Source organism: Octopus sinensis, linkage group LG26 (assembly GCF_006345805.1).
Source record: "Octopus sinensis linkage group LG26, ASM634580v1, whole genome shotgun sequence".
NCBI lineage: Eukaryota > Metazoa > Mollusca > Cephalopoda > Octopoda > Octopodidae > Octopus > Octopus sinensis.
In genome coordinates, this window is record NC_043022.1 from 13,245,993 (window position 1) to 13,270,150 (window position 24,158).

Here is a 24,158-nt window from a genome sequence, read left to right on the forward strand (position 1 = left end):
ATATATGTATATCATATATGTATACATACATGCATACACACATATACACAGACAGAGGGAAATATAAATCATTATTTATAAACAATTACCAGAAATTAATTTAATTTATAAAAAGGTGTCATTAGGGGTGGGCATACAATTTTGTGAAAGAATTAAGATGTGGTGCTCATGCCTTTCTGAAAGACCGTAACACCACATAAATAAATATCTGGCACTAATACAGCTAATAGCTCTAATAATAATACTGATGGTAGTGATGATGATGATGATGATAACTGATAATAATAATAATAATAATAAAGCTGCTGGTAATGGAAAGAAACTTGGACATAAAAGAATGAGTCATTCTCTGAATGAGTTGGTGAAGTGAGGGAGGAAAGGTGTCTAGCTAGGAGCCAAGCTGCTATTACAACACTAACAATAGACCAGGCGACCAAGATTTACAGCTAAAAGCTTCTCAGCGAAGAAGAAGCGTGTGTGTGTGTGTGTGTGTGTGCATGTGTGTGTGTGTGTGTGTGTGTGTGTGTGGCACCAGCTGGACTACTAACATGGCAAAATACCTGCTGCCCTCTATTTTGTTACAATGGATTTTGTTTATTATTACGTTTCAGAAGACATATACAGTCTCAGCACAAATGGCTAAGCTCCACCACTGCGACACAACACACCGCCACAATGCATCCACACACCACCACCATCAGCAGAAGACAACTTAAACTATATTCAACGCACACACACCACCACAGACAACACTCATACACAACCTTTGTCTCCACATTGCAGTTTTAATATGTGATTACGTATACATGCATAACAAAGCTATATCTACAGCATGTGCGGCTATTATATATATACACATACAGCAGCACCTACACACACACACACACACACACTACAGTTTAATCTATAATACATACACACACATACAGTACAGTTTAATGTGTATTACACACAACATACACACACCACATATATACACAAACCAGTTTAATATGCATTATACACACATTGCAATTTAACATTACACACCACAGATTTATATATTATATATACATACATCACAATTTAATGTCTACTACATATATATATATATATATATATATATATATATATATACACACACTAGTCTAATGTATGTTATATACTCACAGTTTAATATATATTAATACACACACACAGAGTTTTATGCAGTTTAATATATATTAATATAGTTTTATATATATTATACACACGCACCAGTTTAATGTATATTATACACACACACACCAGTTTAATGTATATTATACACACACACACCAGTTTAATGTATATTACACACATTCACACATTCCACAAAATAATGTGTATTGCACACACACTCTCAAAACCATGCAGTGTTAAAAACAGTGCCACAGAAATGAGAGAAGAATGAGTTGCCAGCCCCAAATGTTAAATACGAAACTCATTTTATACGTTGCAGAGAATCAAATAAAAGTTCACTTCACATATTACTTAGCAAGCAGCAACTATTCAGAAAGCTACAACGCAATAAATGCAACTGCTGCAGTGTGCAGCATGTAGCTTTACACCAACAGAACCCAGATGACCCAATTAGATAATTAAATAATTTGGAAGCAGCATGCTATCTAACTACTGATTCAAATGTCTCCTAGTATATAACTGGTACTCATGAATCCAAGTGGGATGTGGACTAACCCTTTCATTACTAACCCGGCTGAAACCGGCTCTGGATCTGTAGTACAAATGTCTTGTTTTCATTAGTTTTGAATTAAAATCTTTCACCAAACCTTAATCACAATTAATGTTCCTAACACTAGCTTAATGATAACTAAGTTATTTTACTAAATTCTTTATTATATTTGAAGTAATTGAAAGAAATACAGAGCATCTCAACAGAAGTACAGTAACGAAAAGGTTAAAATATATAATAGAGAAACAATTCTTAACCCATTTGATACCAACCTGGCTGAAACTGCCTCTGGCTCTGTAGTACTAATGTCTTGTTTTCGTAAGTTTTGAATTAAAATCTTTCACCAAACCTTAATCACAATTAATGTTCCTAAAACTAGATTAATGATAACTAAATTATTTTACTAAATTCTTTGTTATATTCAAAATAATTGAGAGAAAAACAGAGAATCTCAAAATAAATACAGTAATGAAAGGGTTAAGGTATGTGGTCCATTGCTTAGGGATCTATATGAAACCCCCCGACAGACTTAACGGGGAACTTACTGTAGGTAAGGACCAAAATCTGTGACAGAGTTAACAACAGCATGACGACACAGTGTGAAAGTAGCATGGCAGTATTACATTAGTGTAGCAGTGTACAAGTAATGCATTATGTGTATTACACACACACATATGTACATACATACATATATTCATAGACACATCAAGTAGTGTCATTATCAATTTTTTTAACATTCACTTTTTCATCCTCACATGGATTGGGCAGAATTTATTGAGGCAGACCTTCTATGGCCAGGTTACTCTTCCTGTTGCCAACCAATGTAATTATTTCCCCCATAACAAAACATACTTTCATGGAAGATTGGAAACAAAGGACACGGCTTGCATGTTGGTGGCCCTTGTTTACAACTATTACCTGATATCACAACAAGGAGAAACATACACACACATACACACACAGATAACTATATTTGTATGATGAGCTTCGTTTAGCTTCCATCTAGTATAAATCCACTCACAAGGCTTTGGTTGGCCTGGGGTTAAAGTAAAAGGACTCCTGCTCATAGTGCCACAAGGCGGGACTGAAGTCAAACCCAGGTGGCTGGGAAGCAAACTTCTTAACCACACAAGCACGCGATACTTATACATATATACACACACATGGCGCAGGTGTGGCTGTGTGTTAAGTAGCTTGCTAACCAACCACATGGTTCCGGGTTCAGTCCCACTGCGTGGCACCTTGAGCAAGTGTCTTCTACTATAATCTCGGGCCAACCAAAGCCTTGTGAGTGGATTTGGTAGACAGAAACTGAAAGAAGCCTGTCGTATATATGTGTATATATATATATATATATATATATATATATATATGCATGTGTGTGTTTGACCCCTAGCATTGCTTGACAACCGATGCTGGTGTGTTTACGTCCCCGCCGCTTAGCGGTTCGGCAAAAGAGACCGATAGAATAAGTACTGGGCTTACAAAAGAATAAGTCCTGGAGTCGATTTGCTCGACTAAAGGCGGTGCTCCAGCATGGCCGCAGTCAAATGACTGAAACAAGTAAAAGAGTATATATACATATATATATTATATATACACACACAGTGTGTAATGTTAATGTAGCAATGTGACATTTGTACAACAGAAGGGTCACACAGTATGACAGTGGTGTAGCAGTGTGGCAGTAGGAAAGTTTTACACACACACACACACACACACACAGAGTGTAAAGCCAGCACATGACCAGCTATGAGTCAGCTTGCTGTCTGATTATGTACTAAAACACCTGCTGCTAGTTGGATACAATCAGCAGATTTAACCAGATTAACAGATTAGAAGTAAGAAAGATAGTAAAAACACTGCAGCTACAAGCTTCATGGCTTTAAGCTGTCCTGGAGGCATATTTACTTATGGAGGAGAGATAACATGGTACAGGCTCAGTCACTTACCAACCATACGGATTGTGGGGCTAAGAGGTGTTTTAGTCACTCTCTGATTGGTTCATCTCTCATTAACACACCCAGCCACACAACTGCACTGGTCACATTACCAAAGTCACAACACAGAAAGATTTTTAAAACTCTTCAGCAAATCTAATATTTAGACGACACTGACCGTATAAATATCTAGACAGCAATGACTATATAAAAACCCAGACAACACCAAAAGGTGAATGTTAAAAAATTGATAATGACACTACTTGATGTGTGTATGAATGTATGTATGTACATATGCATGTGTATAACATATACATATATATACACACCCAGACAACAAACAACTCTATCAACACTGACTTTATAAATAGGCAATACTGATTATATAAGATGCTAACTTATATACATATGTAATAAATATGTAGGCAATGTTGACTATATATATATATATATATATATGTAGACAGCATTCACTATATAAATATTTAGATACTGGTGAAATAATAACATTTAAGCATTCTAAATGTGTAAAGATGCAAGCAAGGTGAATTGCTCAAAAGTTCAATTCACAGTCAAGAGGTCTTGGGTTCAATCCTTTTGCACATCTACATACACATACAGATACACACAGATATATATATACATATACACACATACAAATACATATATATACACATATTTATATACACGTATGCACATACATATATCTACCCGTATATATATTTATAGACATATATATATATTAACAGACACACAAACATGCATATGTATTAGAAACAGATGTACACACATTTGTGACTAGAGTGTCAGCTAGGTCACCACTCACTGTGGTGGTGGTCGTCATTGTCGCCGTGGTGATGCAGGATTAATTACTATGGGCTGATGCCATGTGACAACAGAACAACATTCTGGTCACCTGATTCTCTAAGGAATGTCGTTGCAATGTGAATAACTAGCTAAAGACTTGCTAAACATTCTTTAGAAATAGTCAATCCAGTGTGAATGCATCATAGAAAAGTCACCTTATTAACAACAAGCTGTCCAAGAGCCAACACACCACATAAAGACAAATCTCTCTCTCTCTCACACACACTTTCTCTCTCTATCACTAGATGTTGCCAGAGTAACAGAAGCAGCTGCCCAAATTTAAGTGGCCTTTTTATTTGTTTTTTTTCTCTTTTGTCGTTTCATAAATATATAATTATCATCACAGGTAGACGACAGCAAAAGAGGAGACCTGAGAAAAAAGCAACCAGAGAAAAGAAAAACGCAGAGACAGCCAGGTGAAGAAAACTAATTAACTGAAGGCTAAATGCAGCCTCAATTAGGTGAAATCATATTCTTAACAAAACATCCAGCTGGTTATAAAATATAGAAATTCAAATAATAATAATAATAATACAGGTGATGTGGGGTGTGCAGACGCATGTGCAGGCAGGTCCAGCCCCACTGCATGGCACCATGACCAGGTGTCTTCTACTATGGCCCTAGGCTGACTAAGGCCCTGTAAATGGATTTGGTGGACAGGAATCAAAGGAGACCCATTATGTGTGTGTGTGTTCATCATGGGTGGAAGCATGGCTGTGTGGTTAAGAACTTTGCTTCTCAACCATATGGATTCAAGTTCAGTCTTAGTACATGACACCTTGGGAAGACATCTTCTACTATAGCCCTAGGCCATGAGAGGATTTGGTGGACAGAAACCGAAAGATTTTTGTGTGTGCACACACACACACATATATATATATATATATATATTATATATATATATATATATATATATATATCCAAAATCAGGGAATGGAGTAGACAGAATTCAGGCTACATGTTTCATAACCATAAGAACCTCAGAAGCAGTAATTATCCAAACGAGGGGTAATCCATTAGCTAGTCAGTGTGCCAAAGACACCTTAATCAAAAGAAGCTTACATTGTCATTAAGGGATCCCATGTTGACTCACATGGATGTCTATTCGTATGCACAGCAACCCCTGCTGTTGATTTGTAAGCTAGAAAACAATTACATCAGTTTATCAAACTTCAATAGGGGAAAAGATTTACAACATTCTACACCAATAAATCACTATTGTTCCTGAAAGTTGTTTTTTATGCCTTCTATGGACTGCTCGAAGCTTACTATCTCCCTACACTTTGATCCTTGGATCTTACCTATATATATATCTCTCTATATATAAACGGCAGTTTGTCTGTGCATGTTTCTGTGTGTCTGTTTTCTTGTACCCTCACCCTGACCACGGCTTTCAAACACATAGCCCAATGTCATGATTCCAAACTAACACAGCGAAAATTTTGAAAAGTTCCCCCAGTTCTGAAAAAGAAATCGATAAATTCGACATGGGGTCGACAATCAGAAACACAAACCACAGATGGTCTAGGGGACGCAACTCGACCTTTTTAACTATCAAAAAAAAATTTACCATCATTTTTTTTTCCCATTTTTTGCTATTTTTTGGCTATAACTCTCTAAAAATTCTTTATAGTTATTTCCCTTACAAACCCGAGCAACGCCGGGCGATACTGCTAGTATATATATAAAGGGAAAGTTTACGAAAATAAACAAAAGACGAAGGCAGGTGGTGTACAAACAAACAGATGTATTAGTATAGCGTTCAGGAATAGAAAAAGTCTTACGTTTTGAGCCTACGCTCTTCTACAGAAAGGTACACGGAAAAAACAAGGAGAGAAAAAAATGTGTGTAGTAACTAACGATCTACCAGTATATATATATATATATGTATCTTGGGACTTCAGTATATATATATATATTCCGATTCGTCGTTTCGTTCCACTTCTTGGTTCCTTTTTTTATATTATATATATATATATATATATACTGAAGTCCCAAGATACACAATGTCTTAAAATAAGCCAAGATGGCCATGGCTAGAATGCCTTTGATCATAAACCTGATTGTTCTAGACTAACTAACCTTGGGCTCAGACAAGATAACACTTCAAATAAAACCACTTTATCCACTTTAGTAACCTAAGAAATAATAATCTTATATTTCAAACAGATAGATATATCGAGGAGTGGCTTAATTGAATCAAAGTGTCTTTTTTTTTCCACTCTTATATACAACTTTCATGTAAATGAGTATAATTATTCCATCTGGGTTAATAAAATTAAAGACCTCACTCTCTCTCTCACTCACACACACACACACACATACATACACACCAGCTATTATCAGTTGTTAGACTATTCACTTGACCTAATTCCTGCCATTCACCCAGCACAAACAACAAAACCAACTTTCAAAGTGAGCATGACACATAATGTTAGAAGATCTAGGAACAGACAATTAGGAAGGTTGATGGTACAAAAAGTAGCGAGCCAGAAATTATTACTGATATTAATACTGGTTTGGAGAGAGACCAAAATTTACAGCTTTAACAGCAAATTATTTCTAGCACCGGAGTAAGTAAATATATATATGAAGAGGAATTCAAAGTCTTCTATACAATGCTTTTAGTCCATATAAACGATTGCATGTCTTGCATACAAGCCTTCTTGTGCATATAAAAAGATCTCGTGTATTGTATAGAAGCCTTCTAGTATATTATAGAAGGTTGAAAAATCATGTCTACAATATTTTTAAAATCCTCGCATGCTAACAGTTTCAATTCATCACTATATAGTTGTTCTATATACAACACAAGGACGTAGCTATGGGGATTTTTAGCCAACATTATGTTACAACAATTGGAAGTGAAAAAGGAAACAGTTATACATGATTCAAGTCTTCTTGGGACCATCATCAGTAACTTTGTACTTTATTCCCCTGTCTACAAATATATATGGCTTATAAACCCACTAATACTAAGGGTTTGAAGATTGTGAGCCGACAGAATAATTTGCATGCTGGGCAAAATGCTTGGAGGCATTTTATCTAATTTTATGTTCTGAGTTAAAATGCTGCCAGGGTCAACTTTGCCTTCCATCCTTTCAGGGTCAATGTAATCAAATTAGCCCTCTCCTCCGAAATTGCTGGTCTTGTGCCAAAATTTGAAACCAATTTGAAGGATTAAAGTAAACTGTCCCCACACACATTGTACAGACAACTGTTTACAATTGATAGCTAACCTACAACACCATATTTGAAGGTGGCGAGCTGGTAGAAACGTTAGCACGCCGGGCGAAATTCGTAGCCGTATTTTGTCTGTCGTTGCGTTCCAAGTTCAAATTCCGCCGAGGTTGACTTTGCCTTTCATCCTTTCGGGGTCGATAAATTAAGTACCAGTTACGCACTGGGGTCGATGTAATCGACTTAATCCCTTTGTCTGTCCTTGTTTGTCCCCTCTGTGTTTAGCCCCTTGTGGGTAGTAAAGAAATACATATTCGAAGATATATAACTCACCACCATTTTCTTCCCACCAAAAAAAAAAAAGAAAAAAAATCTCAAAACAATCCTCCCAGGTTCTCTACATAAGTTGGGGCAGATATTAAAAGCTTTAATGCACGAAAATTTCTTCCTAAATATAGGCAACTGAAACAAGGGTTTGTTTAAGATACCCCTGCACCTAATATGCCATCAGATGTGATACATTATAACAATACCTTTTTGGTCTTTTTGTAACTTCACAAAAAAGGATGAAGACAGAAAGGGCAGTTGAGCTAATGAAGTAGGAGTAGTGAGTGCAACTCAAAACAGAGGAAAGGAAAAGGGTTTCAGAAAGACGAAGTAAGACCTGAGTGAGAGGGACTACCGTAGCTTTCTGCGTAGCTTTCTGGGGTGCAATGAAATGGGTTAGATAGAGCAGACAGGATAGAGTTTAACAAGAAGAGCAAAAGGCCACTCTGTAATGGCAGTAAGAGAGAGAGAGATAAAAAGTAGACAATCATTAAATTGAAGCTTGCCATTCAGATGAGAGGATTGCTTTTGTAAGAGTGTGTGTGTGCATGGGTGTGTGTGTGTGTGTGTTCATATATTCCAGCTATTTGAGCAGCACTCTAGTGTAACATCTAATTATAACTTCTAAATGGTGAGTAGCTAGTAAAAGCTGAAGTATTTTTCTGTCTAGGGAAATGAATGTTTTCAGCCGATATCAAAAGTTCAAGGTGCTTTCAAAATACATGCACACTCACTCACACACACACACACACGCATATATTAGTAAAACAGACCTCTTATACATTGTTCCTAAGACAGTAGAGCAATAAAATAAATATGTCGCAACATTTAGCTTCGTCTTGCTAGACTCTCAAGTTCAAATTCTACCAGAGTTGGCTCTCTCTTTTTACTCCAGTGGTGTTAGTCATCAAAGAAACACTGGAGTTTTCATTTATTGTACACTTTTACACAAACTTGGCTTTGTATCAAACGAATTTAATTTAATAAAGTATTCGTAAATCACATTACACAGTAAAACAAAAAAACTGTTGTTACACACACACACACACACACACACACACACAGCTATTGTTGTTGTCCCTATAACCCCGCATGCATGGATGCTGTCTACGTCCTGTTTCTCATACTGACTTTTAGGGTAAACGGTCTATAATTTCAGAAAGTGGTTTTATTTTCTGAAATATCCATATACTTTACATCTCACACACAATGGCAAATATTTCTGTTTAAAACAACAAACAGTGTAGACAGAGAGCTTCTTACAATGTGAAAAGGGAACAGTCAATCACTTTTAGTATATATTTCAGACACAGAGGCCCATCATCACAAGTTAACAGATTAACCCTTTTGATACCAACCCATCTGAAATTTCCCCCTGGATCTATTCCCCATTTCAAATCGATCCCAATTAAAAATATCACATTAATTTATGTTCTAAACACCAGCTTAATGCTGACCTCCCTTGCAAATGCTATACAGGCACAATCTGTGTCGATAGCCAGCAGGAAAAGATATTTTCCCGGGGCTAAAACAAAAGTAACATTGTCCTTTACAGAAGTGCTACCCTAAGTGGTAGTCTGTGGACTGGTGCCAGTTCGCGAGCCATCAGCTGCGAGTACGTGGCGAGTTTCCAGAAAACAAAAATAAACACTTATGTAATACTGTGTCATTTGTTTACAAAATAAATAAGATTTTTAAAATTGTCAGCTTTTATTATATTCATTATATATATTGGTTCGTCTGTCGTTACGTTCTGAGTTCAAATTCCGCCGATGTCAACTTTGCCTTTCATCCTTTGGGGATCGATAAATAAAGTACCAGTTTCGCACTGGAGGCGATATAATCGACTTAATCCCTTCGTCTGTCCTTGTTTGTCCCCTCTATGTTTAGCCCCTTGTGGGCAGTAAAGAAATATATATATATATTGTTTCTGGTATAAATTAATATTACCAGTCCCTGGCACATTATGAAAAAAACCTGTCAGTACACCACAGCTGATAGTTTGAGAAGCACCGCTTTACAGGACTGCCACATTCTGTTGGCATATAAACTTTACTATATTTTACTAACTTCTTCATTAATTTCAAAACTAACCGGGAACAAAAGAATTATGTTCCAACAAAATATGGTAACAAAAAGGTTAAAGAAATACATGTAGGTCGTCAGCATTTCATAAAACAACATGTATCAATAATGATTAGATTAGGTTATGTGGAAGCAGTCATGACTTTACCCCTATCTTATTTCAACTGTTAGTCACCAACTATCAACACCAAATGACATGGTTGTCTTTGAGCTGAGAGAGAGAGAGAGGTTAAGGACAGATAAAAGAAAGGCAACTGTGTTATAATGGGATATAATTTGGAACTACGAATGAGGTTTGTTTCCAGCTGACTTTGCAACCACAAGGTCTCAAGTTCAGTCTCAGTGCATGGCATCTTGAGCAAATGTTTCAAGTGATTTCTGCTACAGCTCTAGCCTGACCAATACCTTGTAAGTGAACTTGGTAGATGGAAACTGTGCAAAAGCCACCATACATGAGTGTGAACCCACCACTTGACAACCAATGAAGGTTTGTTTACATCCCTGTAATTTCAACAAGAGATCAACAGTAAATACCAGATTTTAAAAAAGTTCTGGGGTCAATTTGTTTGACTAAACCATTCAAAGCAGTGCCCCAGCATGGCCAGGGTCCAATGACTGAAATAAGTAAAAGAACACAAGCACTAATAAAACAAGCATTCTCTAGGAACTGGAGTACTTGGTTATAAGCACAACTTGTCAAGGACTTAGTAGACACACACACACTCTTTCTTTATCTCACATTAAGAGGCAGAAAGTACAATTTCTTTGACTCACTCATATCACATCCTAATCTGAACAGCATGGTGTTATTTCAGTACAGAAGTGTTTTTTAAGTTCCTGCCACTACAATCATACAATACAACTCATTCACTTTTGCAAAGGAAGGAAAAAGTTGTTCTGAGAAAACAAAGATGTTTTGAATAATAGTAATAATAATTTTATTGTGCAAGTTGTGAAATAAGTATAACTGTGCATCTTTGAAAGAGAAAAGAAAACTTTGAAGTTTAACCCTTTAGCGTTCACAGTATTCTGTAAAAAGTTATGCAAATTTATTCATATTGTTTTGAATTAATCATTCGTTATCTTGCAGCTCTGAGGTTTTGATGAAGTAACTGTTGATTTTTAGAATGACATTATAGGATTGGTGTGAAAGGCAAGTCTGGTCACTTTGTGCATAAAACAAGTAGAATATTTTGGCTGGATATGGGTGGTGTTAAATCTTAACAGGGTAACTTTGTAATTTATCCATCTCTAAAGAATTTAATTTGTACAAGATTCAGTGTAAACTATTTGACCCAAACACCAATAAAATGGATGACTTTGTGCCTATGTAAGAAGCTGTTATTAATCATTACTTTTCTGCCAAGGTCAACTTTGCCTTTCATTCTTTTGGGATCAATAAAACAAGTACCAGTCAAGCATTGGGGTCAATGTAATTGACTTACCGCCCCACCTTCGAAATTGCTGGCCTTGTGACAAAATTTGAAACCATTATTATTATTATTATTATTGTGATAAAGTGGAAGACTCGTTAGCGCCTCAGACAAAATGCTCAACAGTATTTTGACTGGGTCTTTAATTTCTGTATTCAAATTCCTCCCAGGTCAACTTTGCCTTTCATTCATTCAGGATCAATAAAATAATACCAGTTGAGAACTGGGGTCAATATAATCAACTATCCCTTCCCAAAAATTTTAGGCCTTGCCTCAATAACAGGAGTGTCTATATTAAAAATTATCATTTATATTAACTCCTACTGGCATTGCTTCTAATCTCTTCTAGTTGAAGACTAGATTAAGAACTGTGATGTTGTATTAATTAAATACCATTGTTTAAGATTCGTTGCCAGAAGAAAGCTAACTACATGTTGGTGATATGAAAACACATCTGTTTATCAAAGCTCGTTAATACAGAGAGAGTTATGTAGGATCACAACATAAATAATTCCAGATATTTCATTTATAATAATCACACAGCTTCACTGCCAACCCTTATATGGAGCTGCTACAGAGGCGATAATTGGGGGAAAAAAAAGAAGAAGAAAATTCACATTATAGATCGCAAAAGAGTGCATGCGTGTGTGCATATACACACAGCCATACCAGCACACACACAAACACAAAGGGTTAGCTAAATCACACTGTAGTCAAAGCATTTGTCTCGAATAGCTTTTTAGAAGAAAATCAATACCGAAATACGAAATACTGTCAAGCTGTGCAAAGGAAATCTTGGAAAGATGGAAGATTTGAAATTGCTCAGATGACATAAAGTGTTTGATAAATCAATTTTTAACCTTTTCTTATTCGTTCTGCAACTGGCTAATTACTTAAAGAGCAGTACAGTTAGTTGAAGCACCAGTAGAATATTGATGAACGTCTACAGAGCAAAAACACAACACTGGATATTTAGAATATTTTTCAGTAATAGTTTAGCCTGTCTTTCTTAGAAATCTTTCAGAAAGACTCATAATAATAATAATAATAATAATAATAGTTGTTGGTAGTTTCGACATTAAATATTCACTGTAAGCTAAAAAAAGGAAAAAAAGAGAAAAGCAATTCTCGACTGGTGAAAACTGAGAAAATAATCGATAAAGCACATTATAAATAGGAGCAGTATAGTTCAGTGATCAGACAGCCAGCACTTCTATGCTGATGGCCAAATAGTATTGAATCAATCCGAACAGTAAAAAATGTGAATTGCTTCATACACGGATATATTTCCATTTGAAAATTGTGAAAAGTATGCTTCATGATGAATATCTTAAGCTAGCATTCACTGACAAAAACACATGAAAATAGAAAAAAAAGAATCTCAAATGTTTAACATTTAAGTAAGAGAGAGAGAATCTGGTGGGGGTGGAGAATGGGTTTCAGTTGTAAAGGTTAAATTATTATAGAGGCAGGGAAGAGAAAGAGAAAAAAAATTCTGTAGTGAAACAGAATGCCAACCACACTGGGAGGCAATATTGCAGGGTATTATAAGGGTCCAAATGGAACAGTTCTACAGACTCCACGGGTAAACAGAATAACTTAACTGACCAAACTCATCAGATGTATTCAGGATGACTGGGTAGGAATTTCTAGGGAACACATTATTAATATAATGTACAAAATTGGAATACACTAACGATGTAACATAGAAAATTAAACCCACACATTATTAACAATATAAAGTACAAAACCAGAATACACTAACAAAGTACAAAACCAGAATACACTATTGAAGTACACTAGCAATATCAAACTATAGTAACAGTAAAAAGTACAAAATTGCCATGTAATTACTGGTATTGTGTGATGAAATATTAACAAGACATTATAAATCATCATCATCGTTTAACATCCGCTTTCCATGCTGGCAAGGGTTGGACGGTTCAACTAGGGTCTGGGAAGCCAGAAGGCTGCACCAGACCCAGTCTGATCTGGCAGTGTTTCTACGGCTGGATGCCCTTCCTAACACCAACCACTCCGTGAGTGTAGTGGGTGCTTTTTACGTGCCACCGGCACAGGTGGTGCCAGACGAGGCTGGCTACGGCCACGTTCGGATGGTTCTCTTACATGCCACCGGCACTGGTATCACAGCTACAAATTCCATTGATGTTGATAGATTACGATTTTGATTTTAACAAAATTGACTTCAGTACTTATATCCAGTTTTTTTATTGGTTGTTAGGTGGGGGATGAGCAAGACCACCTTCCCATTGAGGAATGGGTAGAACAGAATTACAGGTGGATTTTCTACAGCCATCCTGCCTTTCACCAGCCTTCACTTATTTCCCCGAATTTTCACAAGAGATTGGAAATGGACACTGCTAGCATAACAGTGACATTTACAGGCATGAAACACCATGACTAGTCTCTCTAGTCTCAAGGCTTTGAGTGGTCCAAGGCTATAATAGAAAAAAAATGACGGTCTGAACCCACACTGGTTGCAAATTTAGCTTAACACAGCAGCATCTGCATTTAAAACTTCATGCAATAGTTGCAAGTAAATCTTCATTTTCTGCATGATCAAAGATACCATTATTTAATTGACACGTCCTTATAGAACACAAGGTGAAAATTTTAGAATGAAAAATTGTATCACTTAAGGGAAAGTTGTAGTGTCCAGGATCAAAGAACTACAAGGCAAAAAAGTGACCGATTATTATACCAGTCCAAGATTGCTTCTGATCAAGAATAACCCAAGCAACATCGAAATCGAAACTGGAAATATTTAGTTAGTTAGTTAATTTGGCTCAAAAGCAAATAGCAAGGCCATGTAGGGGGACATGGAGTTAAGTACAGTGTGGTGTTCATGTAAAGAGTTCAGGCCACTTGAGGTCAAGGGAGGCTTTGAACAAAGCGGTCGTCGGCATCTTCACCATCTCGTCTGGCAGCTTGTTCCACGGATCCGCAACCCGGACGGAGAAAGCCCCTCTCCTTCGATTGAGATGAAATCGTCGCAGGTAGAGCTTTTCAGAATGACCCCGCAGCCGACGCTCTGGAGCAGGAGTGAAGAACAGCTCTTTCAAGAGGTTACACTTTCCGCTTATGATGCTCTGGGCGAGAATGAGATCACCACAGCGGCGGCGTTTTTCTAGAGAATATATTTAAATATAAAGCAAAACTATGAAGAAACAACGGTTTTGAATTTTTAGATGATTTTCACCCACTCCTGACACCAATAATTGATTGTACATGTTACTTTAGAAAGGTCTATTGTGAATTAAACAAGTTATTATTGCTGTAACTCATATATAACATATATCATGAGAGAGGTTTCAATTCTCATTGAACTCTTTCGAAATGCAAAGAGAGAGGGGGGAGGGAGAGGGGGGAAAACATTGACTTAACTCTTTAAACAATATCAATACAAAAACAAGGAAGCTGTTAACTCGTGACTCACTCTATGATGGCCAACTCCCCTCAGTCAGGAGTTCAGATAAAACGCAATCAACAAACGAATCGCGCTCGTTCGTTTGTCAACAGCTCGGCTTTCAACTCATCCAATTAAGTAAGTTAATTGTAGAGGTTTACAATGAAGAGGATGTGGTGACGGGGGGGGGGGGGGGGGAAGTTTAGAAAGTCAAAAACTAATCTCTAAGAATTACTAGAAACTACTAGAGAACAACAAATAGTAATGCTGTACCGAGGGGAGGGATATTAGTAGTTCAGACTCAGAGATAAAATTACCAACAGTTCAGCAAAGAGAAAACAAGCTGTCAGTTATGTCACATCATCATCATCACGATATAATACAAGTACTGCTGCTGGGTAAACTATATTACTTCAGATATATATTGGATTTATATCACAAAAAGAAAAGCAGTAATCAATATATACACTTGAAGCAGTCATTAGATTGGAATGATTAACATATAGAATGTATAGACAAGCACAAATGTGGCTGTGTGGTTAAGTTTGCTTCCCAACCACATAGTTTCAGGTTCAAGCTCATTGCATGGCATGGCACCTTGGGCAAGCGTTTTCTACTATAGCCCCTGAGCCAACCAAAGCCTTGCGACTGGATACGGTAGACATAAACCCTACCATGCATCCATGTAAATGAGTGTGTGCATGCATGTGTGTGCATGTGTCCCCTTGTCTTGACTGTGTGAGTGTGATGGTTGCAAATGGTTGTCATTGTCACACAAGCAGCATCATTCACTTCCAATATCCTGCAAGAACACATCTGGTCATGGAGAAATATCGCCTTGTGTGAAAACAGGTGAACGTTGGAAGGACAGCTGGTCGTAGAAACTCTGCCTCAATAAAGTCCATCCAATCCACGTAAGCATGGAAAGTAGATGCTAAAATCATATTGATGATGATGAAGTTACAAACAACCTGTATTTTTTTCGTTTTTATTTAAACAAACAAGTCTCTTTGAGATGTTTCTCTAAGATAAAACATCACAGCCAGTGCCTTTACACTATAAATATTCCACATGTAGCCACATTCATCTCCGATGCAAGATAACCTGGTGCAATCAATTATTGTGAACCATGATACATTTATCGTGGATTGATCTGTGATAACAAGGTTGGAGATCAGTGGAAGAATCTGCTTCTACAGCACAGACAGACCCTAGCAAACACTTGCAATGCTCAGCTCCCCTGAAGGAAACATCGCTTGTATTTACACACACCATTCTGCAAAACTACATTGTTTTTTTTATCTGGATTTACACATACAGAAGAAAATACAAAGATGATTCATCCTAACAAATAACACAGATGAGTATAATTCTCTACAAGAAACAGTAAAGATGATCAAGAAAATATGTAACAGAGGATGCTTTGTTACTGCAGGCTGCAAGTTTGGCATTAATGAATGACACAGATGACTATAATTCTCTACTGGAAAAGGTAGAGAGGACCAAGAAATTATGTGACAGTGGAATAAAAAGATTCTGTTGGACTAAAGTGGGTGGCACTGAATCTACCATTTGTCCCCTTTATAAAGTGCACAGAGATGATTCATTTATCACTGGATTATTTGGTTGTTGTCTTTTCTTTTTAACTAAACCCCCGTGATAAACGAGGACAGGCGTATACAGTAATATTTATATTGCCTTAACTGCATTAATAAAGGCAGTTCTGTAATTGTAATTAATGTTGGTTGAATATCGAACTTCCAACCAACCAAACCTCACCAAGTAAATAATATCCTCTCTCAATGTTTACTTGGCCATTATCAACATCATTGCAACTGTCACCACCCATCATTGTTTAGCTCAATTCTCTCTCATACTGGTATGGATTAGACAAACCCCCCCTTGCTTTCTTTTTCTCATTAGCTCAAATGTTATATATACATACACACACACATGTGTGTGTATGTATGTATTATTAGCAAAGTAAGCCAGATTAATTTGATTACATAACAGGTGTGATAATTGACTATCTAACTAGACTACACAGCTTTTTTTCCTAATGTTTAAGATGTTATATAATTTTTGTAGACTAGGCTAACATTGTCAGCCTTTAGCTAGCAGCACTTGTCTGGCCCAGCCCAGTGGCAAAAACAGGAAAGTAAAACCTGAACTGAAGATAAAAACTATCAAAGACCAGCCAAGGAAATGAAAACCCACAGCACACTAACAAGAGAAAGCATTTGCATCTGCCCATGATGATGATGATGAAGAAGATCAAGATAAAGATGCTGATGATGAGGACGAACTCACACATAGCAGTGTATGGCAAGTACAGAGACATAACAACATCAAGATAGCAAGTACCTACTTCTTTGATTATTCTACACTGAATCTACACTTATGTAATCTGCAAAGAAAGAATGGTATATTCCAGCTGCTTTGGCAGCATTTTCATTCCAAAGCTGTTGTAAAAATAGTGCTGATTGCATATTTTCACATCCACCAGACATGGGTGGGGCTAAAAACTCATATAAACTAAATGGTATTCCTTTCAAACAGCACCTAAATACAATTACAAACGAATGCACAATTCTGCAATTTGGAACAAACTCTCCTAGATCTGTTTCCATATGACACAGCAAGCAGTTTTATCTCACCAAATTGTTCAACAACCCCACCACCACCACCACCACAAACCTCCCCCCTCTCCCTCTCTCTCTCCAGACATGACACATTTTAAGGTCACTCAGCAGTCAACAAATATGTTGCCAAACTTGTCAACATGACAAAACAGAATCTACTTCATAAAATATTCATTTCACAAAAAAGTAATATGCTTCACAACTATTTTAAATAGAAATAGAGAAAAGCGTTAAAAAAAAACAAAAAACGAATGATCTAAAAAAAAAAAAACTGAGTAAAACATTTCTATCTTTTACTTGTTTCAGTTGCTGAGCTGAAGCCATGCTGGAGCATCGTCTTAAAGGGTTTTATAAACAAATCTACCACAGTACTTGTCTTTTATGTCTGGCACTTATTCTATCGATCGCTAGTGTCAAACTATTAAATTACAGGGGCATAAACAAACCAACACTGGTTTCCAGACAGAGAGAACAAATATACATTCAACACACACACGATGGGATTCTTCAGTTTCTGCCTACCAAATTCCTTCACAAGGCCTTCGTCAGCCTGGAGCTATAGAAGACACTTGCCTAAAGTGCAATACAATGGGACAGAACCCAAAATCTTGTGTTTGCAAAGTGAACTTCTAAATTACACAGCCTTACATAGACATTTTTAAATTCTTTAAACTTACAATTTTGAATGAAATCGTGATATAAGACTTTGGTTTCATGAATGGAGAAGAATGATGCCTAATTGTTACTAAGACTGATATTATATAATATACAAGCATTTCTTCAACAAATCAGATTTAAAACATTTTTATTTGACAAAACAATTCTCTGAAGTTGAAACTAAATGGATTTCAGAATAATTCAATGAATGTATGATTCTACCAACAAGGTATTGTTTACCAAATACAATCCAGTCAATAAATAAATCTTCCAGTTGAACATTTCACTCATTATATTATTAAACTTGTATTCACAGTTCTTGTCCTTTATCTGAGCCACATTCAAACACTGAAACACTAAAACTTTATTTCACACTTTAATTTTCGTGAAATCTCTCAGGATCAAAGAGGCTTAAAGGATTAGGTCTTTAGTTCTTCCTGTGAATATTTTACAAATTCTTGAAAGCGATTCCAAGACTTTCCTCAACTTCATTACTACCATTGTCATCATTTAATGCTTTTGAATTTTCAATAAATCTGGGCTAACAATAAACATACAATTTTAAAACAGCAGATAACAGAAGACTGACCTTTTTGGGGTTTTTTTCATTACTGTTCACAAAACTGTTTACAGTACTTTTGTTTCAATTAATTTTGAAAATAACAAAGAATTTAGAGATATAATTTTGTGTTTGTAACACAATTAACAGGAAACTTTGAAGAAAGGTTTTGGTTCAGATTATTTTCAAACAGGAAGTAAAAGAACTAAGGATTGTTTCAGGTGGGGTTGGTATCAGAAGGATTAACAATATTCAATCCTATTTATTGACTCCAACACCACAAAGTCAATATTAGATGGATTTGAAGTGAAACCATAGGTGTGCCCAAAAAACCCACCATTGTTTATCCCTAAATTGTTGCTTAATTAAAAAAACATAGACAAAAATTTTTTCTTTAATCATACAATGGTTGAACTGGAAGAAATTCCAGACATCCAAATTAAACAACTTTCCTCAATCTGCATTTAATGGCGTGTGTGTGTGTGTGTGTGTGCAGATAATCCTAAAAATACTCTACCACCACACCTAGAAAGTGAGGAAAAGCTGTACGAACTTAGCAACATTTAAGACATTTAAGGCTGTTGTAAGAATTATTTAGTGATTCAATGAAAAATATTTCAAAGTTTTAAGAGAATAAGTAACAGACTGGTAGTAGTGGTATTGGTAGTAGCAGCACCACCCCCAACATCAACCACACAACTATTACAGCTACATGCCTTCCCAACCCCTCTACATTCATATCTAATTAATCATCACTGCACTTGGCATTAGTTAAGGCCGAGCTGAAGCAGAACATAGACAAGAGAGCAACAAAGACGGCATACAAACCAGACACACTCACTCACTCACACAGACATGTCTTCTCTTGCCAATGAAACAAGCAGTAACAAGTCACAGTGAGAGATAAAGGCCCTTCTATATACAGCAGAGAGAATTTCTTTAACGATCTTACAAGCACACGGCACACCAAATAAACTTAACTTCAGTGGAAAAATACTGAATCTAAAACAAGAATACAAAACAGAACTTCAAAAGATACAAAAAAACCATGCTCAACATAATAAAATAAGTACAGTTTACTTTATTGACAGCTTACAATGGCCCTTTTCAGATGCTAGATCTGTAGAAAAATAAAAACAGGTGACAGTGCTTACAGCCCTTAAGTCTTCCAGGAGCTGTGAGGATAATAATGGTACTGAGATTTGTAATTTAGAGTCACCAGGCATTTATTTCTAACCCTTTTGATACCAACCTGCCCAACACTGCCCTTGGTCCATAACACCAGCTTTCGTTTTCAAAGTAATCTAATTTAAAACCCTTCCATCAAAATATGTTAATCTATGTCCCAAACACCAGCTTAATAGTGACAAAGCTGTTTTACTAAATCCATTATTTTCAAAAATTAATTAAAATAAAAAAGCAGTGTATGCTAACTAAAAATATGCTAACAAAAGGGTGAAAGTGAACTAAATTAAAACCATCCATCAAAATATCTTAATTTATGTTCCAAACACCAGCTTAATAATATTAAATTTGCTTTAATAAATTCTTTATTTTCTAAATGAATTGACAAAAAAAAAAACCAACAGCAATATATTTTGACAGAAATATGGTAAGAAAAGGATTAAAGTGACAAGCGGTGTGGAAAAGCAGGAAAGAGTCCTCAGACTGCAACTTGGTCTTCATGGCTCTGTTGCTACGCTTCATCCTTAACACATCTTATATTCTTGTTAAAGGTTTGGGTGTCACGACTCTCCCTTCCACATTAACAACTATCTCTTTTATAATAAAATGTTATCACACCAGCATGGCTGTATGGTTATAGAAGTTCATTTTAACCCTTTCGTTACCAACCCGGCCAAAACCGGCTCTGGCTCTGTAGTACAAATATCTTGTTTTCATAAGTTTTGCATTAAAATATACCACCAAACCTTAGTCACAATTTATGTTCCTAATACTAGCTGAATGATAACTAAGTTATTTTACTAAATTCTTTGTTATATTTAAAATAATTGAAAGAAACACAGAGCATCTCAAAATAAATACAGTAACTAAAGGGTTAACTACCATGTGCTTTTCAGTTCAGTTCCACTGTACAGCAGCACCAGGTGACTACGAGCCTTCCTTCTACTATAGCCCCAGATCAACTGATTGAATGTGACTTAATTTGATAGACCAGAAACTGTACAAAGCTTGTTGCGTGCACCTATACTGGTGAGAGTTTGAACTCTTAACGTCAAAAGAACTGCAATCACAAAGGCCAGCACTTTTAATGCCTCTGCCGAATGACAAACGGTAACAACATTCCTGTATAACATTCCATACCCACATAAACAGAACAATTGCCAACAACACAGAACAGTTGGTTGTGCAGTTGTTAGCAGAATCAATAGTTCTACTACATATAGACTCAGAGGAGGCTTTTGTTGTTTATATTAAAACTTCACTGCAAGATTCAGCAAAAATTTCAAAGCTACAAATATTAAATTAACTCTCTCTCTCTCTCTCCATTTCCCAATAGACACGAGAGAAAACAACAAGAGCAAATAAACTACTTTCAATGCAGCTGTCGATCACCTTTGGCCAAACTGTACAGAAACATTGGCAACGCTGAATAACAAAATCAGTTGAACAAAAATAATCAAATCTCCAGAGATGCGAAATCTTTACATATATTTCAGGGTTATCTACAAAATAAACAACTCTGGTTCACAAAACACAGCCATTCTGACCACTATTTCGCTATTCCTGTTATCAGAACATATTTCGCTGTTCCATACAAGTCAGATAAATGCTACAAGTCTAATTTAGAATTCACCATTACCACTAACAGCAGCCGTCTCAGTTCTTCCCTTTAGCATTCTCACAATCCTTTTTTTAGAGAAATATAGATTTTATGAAATTCCAGATCTACTGTAAACAAAGAAAAATAAAATACTGGCTTTGTTTAAGAGGTTAGCTTCTCAACTACACAGTTTCAGGTTCAATTCTGCTGCGTGGTATTTTGAGCAAGCACTTTCCACTATGGCTCTGAACCAGCCAAAGCCTTGCAAGTTGATTTGGTAAACGGAAAGAAGCCCCTCATATGCATTTCTACACACAGACACACAATAGTTGTAAAACAAATGTCACCATCTTACAAGGTGTCATTCATTTTCAATCTTCTGTGAAAACATCTGACAGTAGGGATGTAGGGAAATATTACCTTGCTTGGAAACAGGTGAGGGTGGGCAACAGGAAGGGTATCCAGTCGTAGAAAATTTGCCTCAACAAATTTCATCAGACACATGCAAACATGGAAATACGGATATGATAATGATTATAAACCAAACTCACTCCACACTAAATTAAAATCTCCCACCAAAATTTTGTGTTATTTAGATTTCAGACACTGTCTTAATAATGACAAAGTTATTTTACTAAATTCTTGCTTTTTCTCAAAATTAATTTGAAACAAAGAACATGTGTTTCAACAGAAATATGCTAACAAAAAAGGGTTAACCACTGTGTCTTTGGATTTGATAGTACAAAATTCCAAACAATTCTTTCCAGAACTTCACTGCATTACAGCTAATCCTTAAAGTGAAAACCGCAAAGCTATCGTTTTGTTGACAAAAATCAGCAAGCAAAAAACTCTTCTGAAAACATAATATTCCAAGTGCAATAATGGTCAGCCTATACACTTGATGTTGTCCCTCTCTGCTGAGGGTACTAAAATGCTTCAAGTAGATCTGACTAAAGTGTAGTTTATTAGAGATGAATCATGTGTACACGTAGATATACATACATTGTATGTGTTGAGTGAGTGCATGACCAAGATGTTACAGATACATGAATCATTACAATATAGACATTAAAGGAGGAGGAAAAGTGCACTTAAGATAGACAAAGAGAGAGAGAAATGGTCAGTGTCATTATATAGTAGGATAAAAAGTTCAAAAGGAGTTCAGTCTTGAAAACTAGAAGAAAATTCAAATACGTATCTCAGAAAAGACGATCAAAACAGCTATGTTTGCTGGAAGGATAACAATTGATGAGGTTTGACTTTAAGATAACCAGACACTTGCAAGCAAGAAATAGAAATCAAATCCCTATCACTGAGGGACATGTAATTAATTTTCTCCTTCCCTTGAATTTCAGACTTTCTGCCTTTAGTAGAAAGTCTGAACTTCTTATATAACTCACATGCGATTCTGATAAACCAACAGAAACAGCAAGATGTAAAATTTTCCAAGCTTTCCATCTGCTCCTATTCATAATAATAAGTCAAAAAAACAAAAATTAAAGAGAATCTTAAAATCAGATCTCATCCCAGAATTTACCAAGAAAGTTTGTTTCAAAAGTAACTGACCTACTTAGGCAGACCAGTCCTTAATTTCTACAAACAATTAAAACTGAGGAAATAATATTGACAAAAGGATGAAATATAATTGGCTTCAAGGAGTGCCTGACTTAACATATAACAGATTGGTTCTTTAAGTGTGTGTGTGTGTGTGTGCAATACACACATTTCTTGACTATTAAATCAACAACCTATATATATTTCAAATGCATACACACACGTATTTAAGAGCACATGTACTCATCTACTTTGCAGGAATGATGCAGGATTGCAAATTATGTGAAAAACCATATATAAAATATTTTTGGTGGGTTTTTAAGATCAGATAATGAAGATAACACAAAACAGAAAAGCAAAACTTCGAATTCAATTTTGTTATTAGGTTATTCTAATAATGAGTTGATCATGGCTTTGTAAATCTAAAGCCAGTTCTAAAGCCCCACCAGAAAACAAACTTTAAATTAACAAAATTGTTGGATCCCCTTGTGCTAAATTACAGAGAATTCATCATGCATGTATGCATAAAATGTATATCATTATTGTTGAATTACCCATTTCCCATGCTGGCATGGGTTGGATGAGCCAGAGGACTACACTGATGTCTGCATGTATGTATGCAAGTACCTGTATGTATGCATATATATATATATATATATATATATATTAAGTGAGATAGGGGTTATGAGTGTAACCCACTATGGGATATGGTATTATTATCTTACATATTGATGTATATTGTTTTATCTTGTTGGATTTGGATGTTCCTATTTATGTAGTTAATAAATAATATGAATTGGTAATATCTGTAAGTCGATGATTGAAAGGAATCTGTTCCTCTATTTTCTTATTCGTATATATATATATATATATATTATATTATATATATATATATATATATATATATATATACACATTTGAGTGTGTGCATATATATACATATATATACACATAAATGTGTATGAGTGAGTGGGTGTGTGCCCATAAATATATATATATATATATAAAACAC

At 35.9% G+C, this 24,158-nt stretch overlaps 1 protein-coding gene and 1 long non-coding RNA gene across 7 annotated transcripts in view; both read right to left on the minus strand.

Moving 5' to 3' along the window:
- Nucleotides 1–24,158, minus strand: part of LOC115224839 (msx2-interacting protein) — a 169,475-nt gene that overhangs the window by 126,458 nt on the left and 18,859 nt on the right. The gene's annotated exons all lie outside the window — the stretch shown is intronic.
- LOC118768045 lies at nt 435–14,055 on the minus strand. The gene is made up of 3 exons (XR_005003969.1): nt 13,783–14,055; nt 2,494–2,498; nt 435–446 (listed from the first exon to the last, which is right to left on the minus strand). It is a non-coding gene; the product is annotated as an uncharacterized LOC118768045 (long non-coding RNA).